The sequence below is a fragment of the Macrosteles quadrilineatus genome, unplaced genomic scaffold (genome assembly GCF_028750875.1).
Source record: "Macrosteles quadrilineatus isolate MER2022 unplaced genomic scaffold, UCM_ALF_1.0 Scaffold_9__3_contigs__length_116548681, whole genome shotgun sequence".
NCBI lineage: Eukaryota > Metazoa > Arthropoda > Insecta > Hemiptera > Cicadellidae > Macrosteles > Macrosteles quadrilineatus.
The window spans coordinates 45,180,309-45,194,597 of NW_026542602.1; the positions used below are offsets into that span (position 1 = coordinate 45,180,309).

At 32.1% G+C, this 14,289-nt stretch overlaps 1 protein-coding gene across 8 annotated transcripts in view; it reads right to left on the bottom strand.

Moving 5' to 3' along the window:
- LOC129003810 (longitudinals lacking protein-like) overlaps positions 1–14,289 on the bottom strand; it is a 586,728-nt gene that overhangs the window by 454,777 nt on the left and 117,662 nt on the right. The gene's annotated exons all lie outside the window — the stretch shown is intronic.

Consider the following 14,289-nt stretch of genomic DNA (forward strand, 5'->3'; position numbering starts at 1 on the left):
TGAACGATCCTTTGAACTTTTCACTTCATTAAGAGAGCTGTATGCTGAGTGAAATTTATTATTCACTATGTTTTTAGAATTTTTAGGATTTTTTTGCAATTTTGATTGATGTACAAGCTGTTGTAAAAAGACCAGGATTTGGATCACTCCGTAACTAAAACGTAATAAATGCCAATGACAGAGATGAACACAAAATAGGAACAGTTTCACTTCAAAACCAACATTTTTAATGGTGCAGTTTGTAAAAATTTACTATTTTGTGTTTCAAGGATTTTTTTATCCAATTTATTTGATAAAATATCTTGATCTTGGATATCTTGATTAAACATAAGTGACAAATGTTCAAAAACTGACCGATTCTTTGGACAAGTTGTTTCTATTTAAAACTAACTTTGTTAAAATGGTAGAGCAAATGAAACTTACTTATTCTGTGTTCGAAGGATTCCTAACCAGTTTACAATTATAAAATACTCAAAAATTGAGTTGTGCCTGTTATATGTAAATTAGGGTTCAAAAAGATTTATGGTACAAATTTTATTCACATAGCCTTTTACTCATTTGTAGTAAAAATATTTGAACTAGCCTATAAACTTGACAGTTACTTCTTTGATAAAAGTGGTTTCAATGTCACACTAAAAAAATTTTGATTGATATTTTCATGTTGAAACTGTTATACAAATACAACAAAACACATCTTACATACTGACACACATAACAAGACTGTAAATATGCATACAAAATTATACAATGATGATTAATTTCAAACCACCACCAGTCACATTATCACACCCAATCAGAGAATCAACCCCAACATTTATTTAGAAAACCCCTCCCTGTTTTTTAACAAAAAAACGAATTGTGTTCTACAACTATTCCCCTGTTCCAGAAGTGTTCGAGTGTCCTCAATGTTCTCGCCGATACAAGAACCACTGTTCCTTGTCTCGTCACATCCGACTAGAATGTGGGAACATGAGACACTTCTCGTGTCCTGTTCCTGCGTGTTCGTACAAGACCCATCGCAAGTATTACATCAAAGTGCATCTCATGAAAGTACACAGATCAGAGACGTTGTAGAATCTCATGTGGTAATGACGAGTTTATCTATTCACTACGCTACAACTCAGTTGCCGATCAAGTTTACAAAGATTTAAATTTACACTTTTGTAAGATTTTCGTTTATAAATTTAAATTGTTCCCAATGTTGTAAAAAAATTAAAAAGTATTACAAGTCAGGTTTTGAAGCTTCCTTATTTCTGTGTAGTTGTTTTAGAATTGTATTTCAAAATCATGACCCTCAAAATAAAGAATCCAATTAAATTATTATCTAAACTCAGAATACAAACCTTCATTGTAAATTCTAGACAAATTTTAAAATAAATTTTAAAAGTAACTAACATTTGTTTAACAAATTAGCATTTACGTCATGGGCTCCAAAGTTTAATGGACTTTCTTCTGTGTCCATCGGTTTTTTACCAGGCAAAAATTAAAGGGCACTTGTTATACCATAACAATTTACGTTCTCATGACAAAGAAAAAATTAAATACAAAACTAAACCTCAACGCATAGCCATCTAATAGAGACTCATTTTACTAAACTCTCTTTTATGAGTTAAAAAACTAGGTACAGGTGGTCTACATGGGAATACATATTCAATGGTAATATTTGTATATGTTTGTACACAATTGATTCTTGAAGAAGTATATAGGTTGATTTCATTATGGATCTGACTTAGATTAACAAATAAAGACTTATGTTACTATCTGTTGAAGGAATAGCTGTGTCGTGAAGCGATAAGTATAGTACATCTTCAGGTCAGAATGAGATCACTTTTTTTACTATAAAAGTCACAAATAACACAACCCTTGTATAACTTATTAGCCTCTGGTCCAGTGGTGTTGGATTTTTGTGTATGTTTCTTTTACTTAATATTATTTTTCAAACTTCTAACCAACTTTACCGAATGATCTGAAACTATACCTCTTGTATAACTTGCCTCTAGTCCTCTAGTATTAAATTTGTGTGTTTGTCTCTTTTACTTTTTTTCAAACTTCTAACCAACTTTACCCCATGATCTGAAACTATACCTCTTGTATAACTTGCCTCTGGTCCTCTAGTATTAAATTTGTGTGTTTGTCTCTTTTACTTTTTTTCAAACTTCTAACCAACTTTACCCCATGATCTGAAACTATACCTCTTGTATAACTTGCCTCTGGTCCTCTAGTATTAAATTTGTGTGTTTGTCTCTTTTACTTTTTTTCAAACTTCTAACCAACTTTACCCTATGATCTGAAACTATACCTCTTGTATAACTTGCCTCTGGCCCACTAGTATTAAATTTGTGTGTTTGTTTCTTTTACTTTTTTTCAAACTTCGAACCAACTTTACCCTATGATCTGAAACTATACCTCTTGTATAACTTGCCTCTGGTCCTCTAGTATTAAATTTGTGTGTTTGTCTCTTTTACTTTTTTTCAAACTTCTAACCAACTTTACCCTATGATCTGAAACTATACCTCTTGTATAACTTGCCTCTGGCCCACTAGTATTAAATTTGTGTGTTTGTTTCTTTTACTTTTTTTCAAACTTCGAACCAACTTTACCCTATGATCTGAAACTATACCTCTTGTATAACTTGCCTCTGGTCCTCTAGTATTAAATTTGTGTGTTTGTCTCTTTTACTTTTTTTCAAACTTCTAACCAACTTTACCCTATGATCTGAAACTATACCTCTTGTATAACTTGCCTCTGGTCCTCTAGTATTAAATTTGTGTGTTTGTTTCTTTTACTTTTTTTCAAACTTCGAACCAACTTTACCCTATGATCTGAAACTATACCTCTTGTATAACTTGCCTCTGGTCCTCTAGTATTAAATTTGTGTGTTTGTCTCTTTTACTTTTTTTCAAACTTCTAACCAACTTTACCCTATGATCTGAAACTATACCTCTTGTATAACTTGCCTCTGGCCCACTAGTATTAAATTTGTGTGTTTGTTTCTTTTACTTTTTTTCAAACTTCTAACCAACTTTACCCCATGATCTGAAACTATACCTCTTGTATAACTTGCCTCTGGTCCTCTAGTATTAAATTTGTGTGTTTGTCTCTTTTACTTTTTTTCAAACTTCTAACCAACTTTACCCTATGATCTGAAACTATACCTCTTGTATAACTTGCCTCTGGTCCTCTAGTATTAAATTTGTGTGTTTGTCTCTTTTACTTTTTTTCAAACTTCTAACCAACTTTACCCCATGATCTGAAACTATACCTCTTGTATAACTTGCCTCTGGTCCTCTAGTATTAAATTTGTGTGTTTGTCTCTTTTACTTTTTTTCAAACTTCTAACCAACTTTACCCCATGATCTGAAACTATACCTCTTGTATAACTTGCCTCTGGTCCTCTAGTATTAAATTTGTGTGTTTGTTTCTTTTACTTTTTTCAAACTTCTAACCAACTTTACCCCATGATCTGAAACTATACCTCTTGTATAACTTACCTCTGGTCCTCTAGTATTAAATTTGTGTGTTTGTTTCTTTTACTTTTTCCAAACTTCTAACCAACTTTACCCCATGATCTGAAACTATACCTCTTGTATAACTTGCCTCTGGTCCTCTAGTATTAAATTTGTGTGTTTGTTTCTTTTACTTTTTTTTGCATCTAACCAACTTTACCATGATCTTAACACTGTACTTGATTTATACCTTATACAGATCGTTCCAACAGTAACAGATGACACTACCCGTTATTTGTAAAATATTTCAAACATAAGTCACTAAATGATTGTCTTTGTTCAACAAAACGGGTGACAATTTGTATGAACCCTAATACAAAACTTCAGTTTTCAGTGACACAGAGAAGTCTTACTGTCCACAATGCGGAACTGCGTACACAAAACGGTACAACATGTTGCGGCACCTGAGGCTCGAATGTAACCAACAACCGCAGCAACAATGTCCCTACTGCAGCCTGCGGTTCCGCAGACGCAACAACATGACCAGACATGTCCGAACTTGCCATCCTGACATGTCAGAACAATTCTTAACAGCCCAGAGAAAGTTGGCTAACTTGAACGCTGTTTAAGTTACATTCGAATTTTTTTATGTTTATATTTGTGATATTTTTTGTAAGATCTCATTTCTTTTTAATTTCAAACCCAAAAATAATATATTTATTGTGATTGATTGGTTTGTTTACTTATCGATATAATACCATTTAAATTAAACGCTTGTAAACTTCAGTTAAGAATTTAGGTTTTAGTAGTTAACAGTGTTAGTGAAAATGTTGAACTAAATTGGAGACAAGTGATGGCTCAAAAATGATTGATTGACCAATGAGTAAATATGATCAAGAACAAAATAATTTTGCTATTTCATTGGTACAAAGATTTTATATTTAAAGTAAAGTAAAGAGTTTTTTTTATAAGATATAGATCATTTAAAACCATGATACAAGGTCATTGAGTTTCGGTTTTCTGTTTACTATATTTTGACTTGTTTTTTCTTGTTTAGGTGAAAATTATACTTTAATTAAACAGAAAATTTCACATATTTATTTTGGACATACTGAGCCATCTATAACCTTACAAAATTTACCCTTAGTTAGTCTTTTAATTTAGATCATTTTAATATGCTCCTGCTTTCCCCAAAAAAATTAAATACACAAGTTAAAATTTACCAACTGTTTTAAAATTTTATCTTAAGGTAATTCCAGAGAAATTTTAGGATTTAAACCTCTTATATTAATTTTTACTCAAAAACTCAACTAAAAAAATCACCATGCAGACCTTAACTCGTAAAAACATTCATGTCTCTACAAGTTACATTACAGGGTCAGCTAATCTGTTTCAGCCGGAGACGGAGACGCATGCCGCTGTCCTCGATGTGGGCAAGTTTACTCATTGCGACACAACATGATGCGCCACTTGCGACTAGAATGTGGCCAAGAACCACGACAGCAATGCCCCTTCTGCGACAACAGGTTCAAGCGACGCAACAACATGATCAGACACGTCCGTAACTGTCATCCAGAAGAGTTCAACAACTTGGTGGTGCGAGCCAATAGCAGCAAGCAGCTTTGACTCATGACGGAATCTTATCAAAGACTTTTGTATCCTCCATATTTGATTGAGAAGAACAATGGAAATGACAAGAGATTAATCAATCGTAATGGAATAGTTACCGAAACGTATTAACTTAAAAATAAGTTGAGCAACTTATTTCATTGGTATTAAAAAGTGTTCATGATGTTTTAACTTTTAAGACTGCTTACTGATGCTATTTGTTCATGGGACCATGTTACCAATTTCTTTCTTGTTAATAAATATTTAATTTAGATTTTTCCTTTTTTTATCAAACCAAACTCTTTTACTAAGGCCATTTATACATTAAAGATGACATTCATCAAAACTAAAGAATTCTTTCTTTAAACATTGTTTTGAATATTTTGGTTAACCTTGATAGATATTTAAAAAAATTGTGTGTTCATTCAAAAATTTAAATTTCTGTACAATTTAATGAAATTCTTTGTTTGTAATATGGTTCAATTTTTGGGGTTTTAACTCAATCAAAAATATAGATTACAGGTCTTACTAACCTACTTATTGGTTTCTTGGAGGTGCAAAATAGGGACAGATTTAATGACTTATAAAGGTACTTAACTTTAAGTATTCTTTTCAAGCATTTTGATTATCCAATATGTGTATATGAATGTCTGTGCATTGACAACATGCTATTTTTTCTCTCTAAATTATTTACCATATATTTTCTGCAAAACATAATACAGTAGACTCCCTCTTATCCGGACACCTCTTAACCAGACATCGGTTTAACCGGACTACACTCGACGGAAATGACATCTCTTTAACCGGACAATTTTAATCAGCACATTGGTTTAACCGAACTATATCAGCAGGAAGTGGGCGGTACTGAAACAACTGTTCTCGTGGGAAAGATTTGAGACCAGTGATTACATGTCTGAATACAATGCTCTCCTAAATTTAAGTCGAATATCACTGTAAACGGTCCATTTTAACGAGTTTTTGGGGTCGTCGGCTAAACCGGAAAAACCGTTATCCGGACTGGCCTCGGTCCCGAGGAGTCCGGATAAGAGGGAGTCTACTGTATAGGTTATTTAACCTCCAAGTCTCATAGTATCAACAGGAATTTTTTTTTTTTTTTAGAATTTATTAACCGATCAGCATTGCATTGCTATACAGATTAGGTAGAATATTAGAAACAAAATAGCATTATTAATTACAATAACATAGGTAGAAGTCAGCTATGGCTAGCCCCTCGGGCACTTATTGTCACTTCTCTACGTTGAATTTCTGGAGGTCTTAAGTTTCCATAATCAAACAAATTTTTTTTATCCAGACGGAAAAAAATTTTAAAAGATTTTTTTATTCATTAACACGTCCATCGTTATTTCCAAATTATAAAGCTTGAATGCAAAATGGAAAAATACATTTTAAGTGCACATGTGACAATATCGTGTAAACCTTCAAAAAACAATATTTTCTTGCATTTAGCATTATTTTCGAAGCTTTGACTGTATAACAAGTTTTATACTCTCAGAATTAGCTTTAGAGGAAACATATCAATGAATAAATTATTTTCTACATATACAACTAAAGAGTGAATTACACATTCATGTGTTTATAATATAATTTGTATAATATCCAAACTTAAGTAAAAAATGGATTAGTCACAAATCCATAAAATCTTATCAATTGTGATTTAATGAATATATTTCATTCTTATAAGGATGTATAATCACTCTTTAACATCAAATGACCATTTTTCTGTAGGATTATTCCCATGCCCAAACATGTGTGGGAAGACATACCGGTGGCATCGCAGTCTTCATCGGCACTACACCGTCGAATGCGGCAAAGAACCTCAGCTTTCGTGCCCATTCTGTCCTTACAGAACGAAGCACAAGAACGACCTCAACCGACATATGGGCATCAAGCACAAAATAAGCTACAACGATTATTGTTCCACAAATACTTGATCATATTTCCCAGATTTGTCAGTATGTTAAATATGTAATAAGTAAAGTTTGAGTTAAACGTTGTGTTTCAGTTTTTAATTCACTCGGAGAAGCCACTTATGCCATTTTTAAGTGGTAAAATTACTCTAATTGGGTTCATTTACTATAAGTTGCAAACTTTAATCCATTGACTTTACCAATAAAAATTGTATTTTTGGAAGAAGAAATGGCTACAACTTAATCATGAAAAGAGTGCAGGCAGTTGACAGCAGACAAGATCACTGCACAATTAATTTAAACTTATGGATCAGCTCTTTAGTTTTTTGTGTGCTGTCAACTGCCTGGAAAGTGTTGTGTGGCCATTCCTTCTTCTTTAACTTGTCCCCAAGCCTAGTGCTCTTTCCACCAAAACCTAAATCGTAATTTTGTTTCTAGCAATACACTTTTGACTTTTAAGATGCATTTTCTCTTTGTTCTGTCTTTAGTGCATCGAGCAATAAATTTAGTTAAAACATAACATTGTTAAATATTGTGTTATTTCATTAAACAACAATCAAATGATATGCAAGCCATTATTTCAATATAAAACTAATAAATACTGTTTGATTTTTTCATCTTTTCCTGTCAAGTTAGTATTGTTTATTCAATAATAAATGTATAATTTATTCCTTACTTACTGTCTGAAACAGCTGTGGTATTACATTATTGTTTACAATGTTTATATTCAATTATAAAATGTTTCAAGTCAATAATTCAAGCTCAACAGTTTTACAACACTAAATACTAATAAATGTTGTAATTAACCTCCTTAGTTTTTAGTCAATAACAGGTCTTCAAGAGACAACAGTTAGTAAGTCAAAAATGCATCGTTACTAAAACTTAAGAAAAATCTCTCGTGTTCTATTTTTATATTAGTCATTTATTATATTTCAGGTATCCAGTTTTACTTATCAAATTACTGGCTTACATTACCTGAAGCTTATTTTAACACTAATCAAATTTTTATTTGCCTAGGTATGTTGATCTTTTTGTCTGTCGATGATCAATTGGTAAAAAGATTAGGTTAGTGGAATGCAAAGTAGTAAAATAATCTGACAGTAAAATATGTTTTCAAACATTGTACTAATGAATATAGCTTGGTGGTGGTGAAATACTTCACTTTTAGTTGGACTAGGTTTTTTGAACTTCCAGTAAAATTAATAATTATCTAGTTGTAACATTTTTTAAATTAAAATTGAAATGGTTTTACGTTATTTTTCTTCTTCAATCTAATTATAATTAACTGCAACATTGTAATAGTATAACTTCTTTCAGGATATTTTAAGAGATAATTTTCGTTACTACTTGACTTTATTATTAACATTACGTCATCGTGATGACTTTAATTATAAAAGTTGAAATTTAAAAGAGAAACTGATAAATATAAATCTGTTAGCATTGATTTTAAATACTGAAATAGACATCCTCTTGGACCAATTGTTGCCAGTTTTATTTTTTTATGTTGGCTAGTTAAACCTCTTGTGCTACAACAATTTTCTCTTTTAGTTGTACAAATTGTCAAAATTTTTGGGAACCTTGAAGATTCTTATTTAACGATAAGTTGTCCTTTCAATTTGGCTTGTTTGAAAAGTTAGCGTACTTGAAGACATCAGTAACTCTTGTCAGTGTCAGAGCAATTTATCTAGGTATTAATTTTTTAATTCAACAGAAAATTATAAATTATCTAATTATTGTTGCAGGATCAAAAACGGGGGATAAAAGTCGCCCCTTTGTCTGTTACCAATGTGGCCGGTCGTATCAGTGGAAACAAACGCTGCAGAGACACCAGAGATTGGAGTGTGGAAAACCTCCAACGTTCCAATGTCCCTTTTGCCCTCATAGGTCTAAGGTCAAAAGCAACTTAGATCAACACATCCGAGTCCGCCACACGGCAAACCTAGCCTTACAGGACCAAATTAATAAAACCTGTTAAAGCATCTTTGAAATAAAACTAATTTATTCATACTATTTGCCTCCAGGACTTAAAATTGTTATTAAATTAACAGGTTAGTTCCCACTGTTGTCAATCCTATAGTTTTTAACAGATAGTCTTCAGCAGAAGCAAGAAGAAGCTTTGAAACTATACTCATCTGCTAAAAACTATAGGATTGACATCGGTAAGAGGTAACTATCCTATTTGTTTAGTATCATTTTACAAAGTCAAAAGAGAAAATACCTCATCTATTTTACATCACTCGTCAACAAAATTCAACGTTGATAACAAAAAAACCAGGAAAATAATTTCAACGTCATTTTATTTTCATGTTTTTGTTTCATTAAAAATCATACAATTTGTTTATCTTTTTCACAAATTTGCCCTATATTGAAAAATTAAAGTCAATCTGATCGTAAGGGTGCCTAAAAATGTTTGAATTTAATTTTGTACTTTTGTATTTTATAAAAATATATTTATTTCAAAATAATTAATTGTGTTGTGTTTTACCTTTTCCAACAATGTTTCCATTGTAGAACCCTTTTTCTATTCTAGAACCGTTTCGCACTTTACTTCAGGCTAGCCTTTGATGGTTGAGTAAATGTTGTGTTTTAAGGTGGATAATTACAATTCATATAAAATAATTATAAAGAAAGCTGGTCAGCATCACTGGATCTTTGAAAGTAAACTATATAAGTAAAACAAACACCAGAGGGGTGAAGCTATATGCCTTCTATCATGACCTACTGAATAACTCATAATGGCTGTGTACCTGTTTAAGTACTCAGATAGAATTTTTCCCAATATTTTGTTCGTTAAAATCATCATTACTCATTTCAGCTATTGATCAAAATGGAGGGAACTTGGTGACCCACAAATTAGAGAAAGGAGACGGACTAATCAGAAAAAGCAGAAAACGATGCCGTTCTTGTTACGAAACCCTTGTGAAAGAAATCGGAACCAAAGAAGCAAGAAATAGAGCCAAGAGAGTGGTTACGTTTTGCGGAACCTGTCCAGACCACCCGCCATTGTGCCTAAACTGTTTCAAAGACAAGCATCAGTTAGTTGTGGTTGGGCATTTGCAAAATTTATGATCATGAATTTTGATTAAATTTTGTTTATAAACTGCAACAGCAATGTCTTCATTTTTAATTATAGCCTTGTGATTACTAGGTGGTATTAGTATCTATATTATTGGCTGTCCAATAGGTTTGTTGGGGCAAATTGTTTTAGTTTTCATGGAACAATCATCAGGCTTCACTAAGATGATAAACATTCCTTCATTTGAAAGCGTTTATATTTTTTAACTAACACAACACAAACATTTAACACTCATGTATAGAATATTCACAGCGCAAACCTGCAGTAGTTTAGATCTAGACTCTTTCTTCTATAACATGTGTATAACAATGTATTTTGATTCATTTTGTTATAAAATTAAATGACTTACTGTATTTTGTGTCTCGCATTTACTTTATGGGTACATATAGGCTTAGCGCAAAAACACATGTCAACACCAAATGCAACCCTGTTATAGTCCGTTTACAAAATTTAGGCGGTTTGAGGGGAAGTTCCCCCACCACTTTTTTTTTTGCTTAATGTATGTTGCAGCTGATTGACATTTTGGCAAACCTCAGCTGTTCAGCTATTGTTTTTAAAGGTAGGTTCAAGTCGAGGGTATAGATTTATTTCCCTAAAACCATTGAAATGTTGTGAATAGAGTAGCATTTACTCATTACGATACAAGATGCACATCAGTAGTCTATATAGTGCGGGTACACGGGTAGGTTACGCCCCATTTAGAAAAAGTACTTCAGTACGTGATGAGTGTTGCAAACGTATTAAAGACCTTAATATCAAGTGGTGGAAAAATTACTTTATGTTTGTAATTTGTCAAACAATTTTGTAATTGTTTGTAATTTGACACTGTGATAAAAATGTGGACTGTAGAAAACCTATAGAAGCGTTTAAAATCAAGTGTGTATTTATCAGTAATTTTTCATTATTTACTAAATCCTCATTGCTCAATGCTCCACAGCAGTCGTGCTACAAACCCCGCAGCTACGCACCCCCCGCCATCCACCTGTGTCTTGGACTCCGCAGTTGCAGCAAGATTTGCTGGAGAGCTACATAGCGTCTGACCCTCACCAGCGGGGCTACATGGCGCGTCTTCACTCACTCTGGTGCCGAACCCATCCTGGCCTTACTCACCTTACTCAGCAAAACCTCAGAGACCAGGTGGGTTATTCCTTTTGACAGTATTACACTAGTTCCTTTGTGTCACTCGAAGCAAAAGTGTTGTTGTTTCATCCGGTTCTTCGTAGCAAAAATGGGACGAAAGTGGAACGGCGATATGAATTTAAAATTCGTCGAACTATACAAAGAACACAGGTGTCTGTGGGACCAACAAGACGACCTATACAGAGATAAAAACGCTCGACAAACAGCACTCGCCGCAATTTTGGAAAACTTGCACGGTAATGCTTTTATAATTAACGTGTCCTTTTTTGATATTATGGTTTCAACCATTTGTTAAAATCATCAAAACTCTCCGTACTCATCCTTAAATATGATTTAAATTCTAAAGGATCTTCCATGCGCAGTTCCTTACGCACCGTGACTGTCGCTTTTTAAAAGCCTTCTCCTTGTCCACTCCCTCTTCTTGTTCAACTCTTTTGTAACACTTTGCAAGACTCACTGGTAAATTCCCGGCACATGTATTATTTATAAGTTATCACGGGACACGACAGACGAGCACTCAGCCATGTTTCTCTGTCAAATTCCTAGGCAATTGTCGGCCACGTGTGAACAGGTTCTCGTTCAACTTGACTGGCCTACGACAATTCCATAACCACGTGATGCCAATTGGCACAGACAATTTTCTCGACACTGGCATCGTGTAAACCCGGCTTATTTGACAGTTATCGGTAATTTACAGCTCTATCAGTGGCTCAATCAACTACCTATGCTAATGTTTGTTTAAAACTTGTGACAACATGACATTTAGCTGTATTTATGGTTTCATTATATTGAATTTTAGCCTCCTGATCGCATTTAAATACTATAAATTGGTGTAAAATATCTGCATTTATGCGATCTTGTTTGTAGCCGAGTTGCTACCAGTTTCAACTCACATTGGAGTCATCTTCAGACAGTTAAGATGTCTTCTCGTTTCATTCGAAGAAATAAATAAACAAAACACAAACCGTGTACGTGTACGTGTTTGTGTTTTGTTTATTTATTATCTATTGAAGACCTTCGAATGAAGCGAGAAGACATCGTAACTGCCTGAACATGACTCCAATGTGAGTTGAAACCGGTAGCAACTCAGCTACAAACAAGATTGCATAAATGCAGGTAATTTACACCAATTTATACATTTATAAACCTATTGAGACTATTGAGTTAACTGTTGACTATTGACTAATTATAAGAAAATCTAACAATAAATAAAATTAAATAATAGTTAAAAACCAATTTTTAGTGACTCAAATATATTGAGTCAGTCTGTAGTCCTAAACTGTTCCAAATCAAGAAAAATCCATTGTGTATTATTTTTAAGGATTTTTGTCTTTGTTTATTTTGTTATTATTTTGGTTTGGTTGTAAACTAGCTTAGACGTTCATTGTTATTTTTTTAATGTACTATTTATTTTGTGTTTTTTTCTAAATTATATCTATGTGGTAAAATTTGTTCCAGGTCTCGTATCTGATACGGAAGCACATTTTCAACCCTGACCCCAACAACCCACTGTCACTCCTCGTTTCGAAGCTCGGTCCTCGGAAAGTCCTTGGAAATACTCTTCCAGCTTTGCAGGACTCTTCCGGTCCTTAAATACTGTCTAATATTGTTTAATTTATTTTGATTTGTTTGTTATTAAATTCATACAACAGTATGTAGGTTGTTAAAATGTTTTATTGATTGAGAAATTCAGTTGCTTCAAAAATATATTAAGGAGTACGGTATATATGATTGAGGATTGCCATATCCTTTATCAATTAAGTGAAAAAAATTATGTCTAAAGTAATAATGCAGTCTTTACTTAATAACCATGATGCCTTGAAATAATAGTAAGCAATTAATTTATAACAAAACGTATCACAATGTACAGTAAGAAGCATGTTAAGATATTTTATATTTAAGGATTTAAATAAAAAATACTTATTTGACATGATAGTATTTATTAATTGAAAAATCGTGCAACATAAAATAAATACATTTATCTCGTTGCATACAACATATCATAAAGCAAAAACTAAACAAACCCTTTTATGAAAATAGATAAAAAATATTTTAAAAATGTATGTTTATTTTTTAAGGAACAAAAAAACAGCCTCGATTTTTATGACTAGTTAAAAAGTAATATTTCTTGGACTATTATCACAGCCTTTTAAGAAACAATATATGTCAACATTAGTAATTGGTTACATCTTGTAATTTTGTTTTACTAAATAAAATTATATTATATCTATAAATTATCTTTGGTAAGTAAAATTTAACATATGTTTCAAAAATATATGTGTTAGAAAATTTTAAAAATCATTGTAAACTATGGTAAATTTATTAGCATTGTATTTTGTATTTTTATTGAAAATCAATAATTTTTGTTATTGAAAAAAAAAATCGTTTACAAAACATTATTCTGTCAATGATATATTAGTTGATGAACAAAAATAAGTTCTGAATTATTGTTATAAGCATTATGAACATAATAAAGATTGTACATTGAATATTTTGTTAGAGTCTGATTCTACCCATGTAACATCTATTATATATAACAGGCAGTGATACATTCATACATATTTCAAACAAAAAATTTAAATTGCAAGTAAAGTTTTGTGTTAGTTCTACTCTGTTCTTTAACAAATTTTTAATGGGTAATCATTTAAGAAACCAACATGCACTGATCGTTTTATAACTTAAACTTTTTTAAGGTAACATACCTCTAAAAATCGCCAAATGCTAAATATAAAAAAAAACTTTAAAAAATTAACATTTTATTACTGTTTTACTGATCCAAGCTCTACAGTAAAAAATGTATGTTTTGAAACATGTACAAATGTCACATGTTATTGAGAAACAAAACTGGCTATTGCTATTTCCTATTACATGTATTGTTAACTGTGAATAAAAGGAACATCCATAGTGTGTTATGTACAAGTTAATGCATACGGACAAAAAAAAACAAAAAAACTCAAACTCAATTATTACTAAACATAGAATCTTTTACTTCAAATATAATGGTGCAACACAAAAAAGCAACAGCAAAAATAAATCATAAATTAAATTTCTGTAAAACATTTATCAACTAAATAGAAACAGATTTAAATAT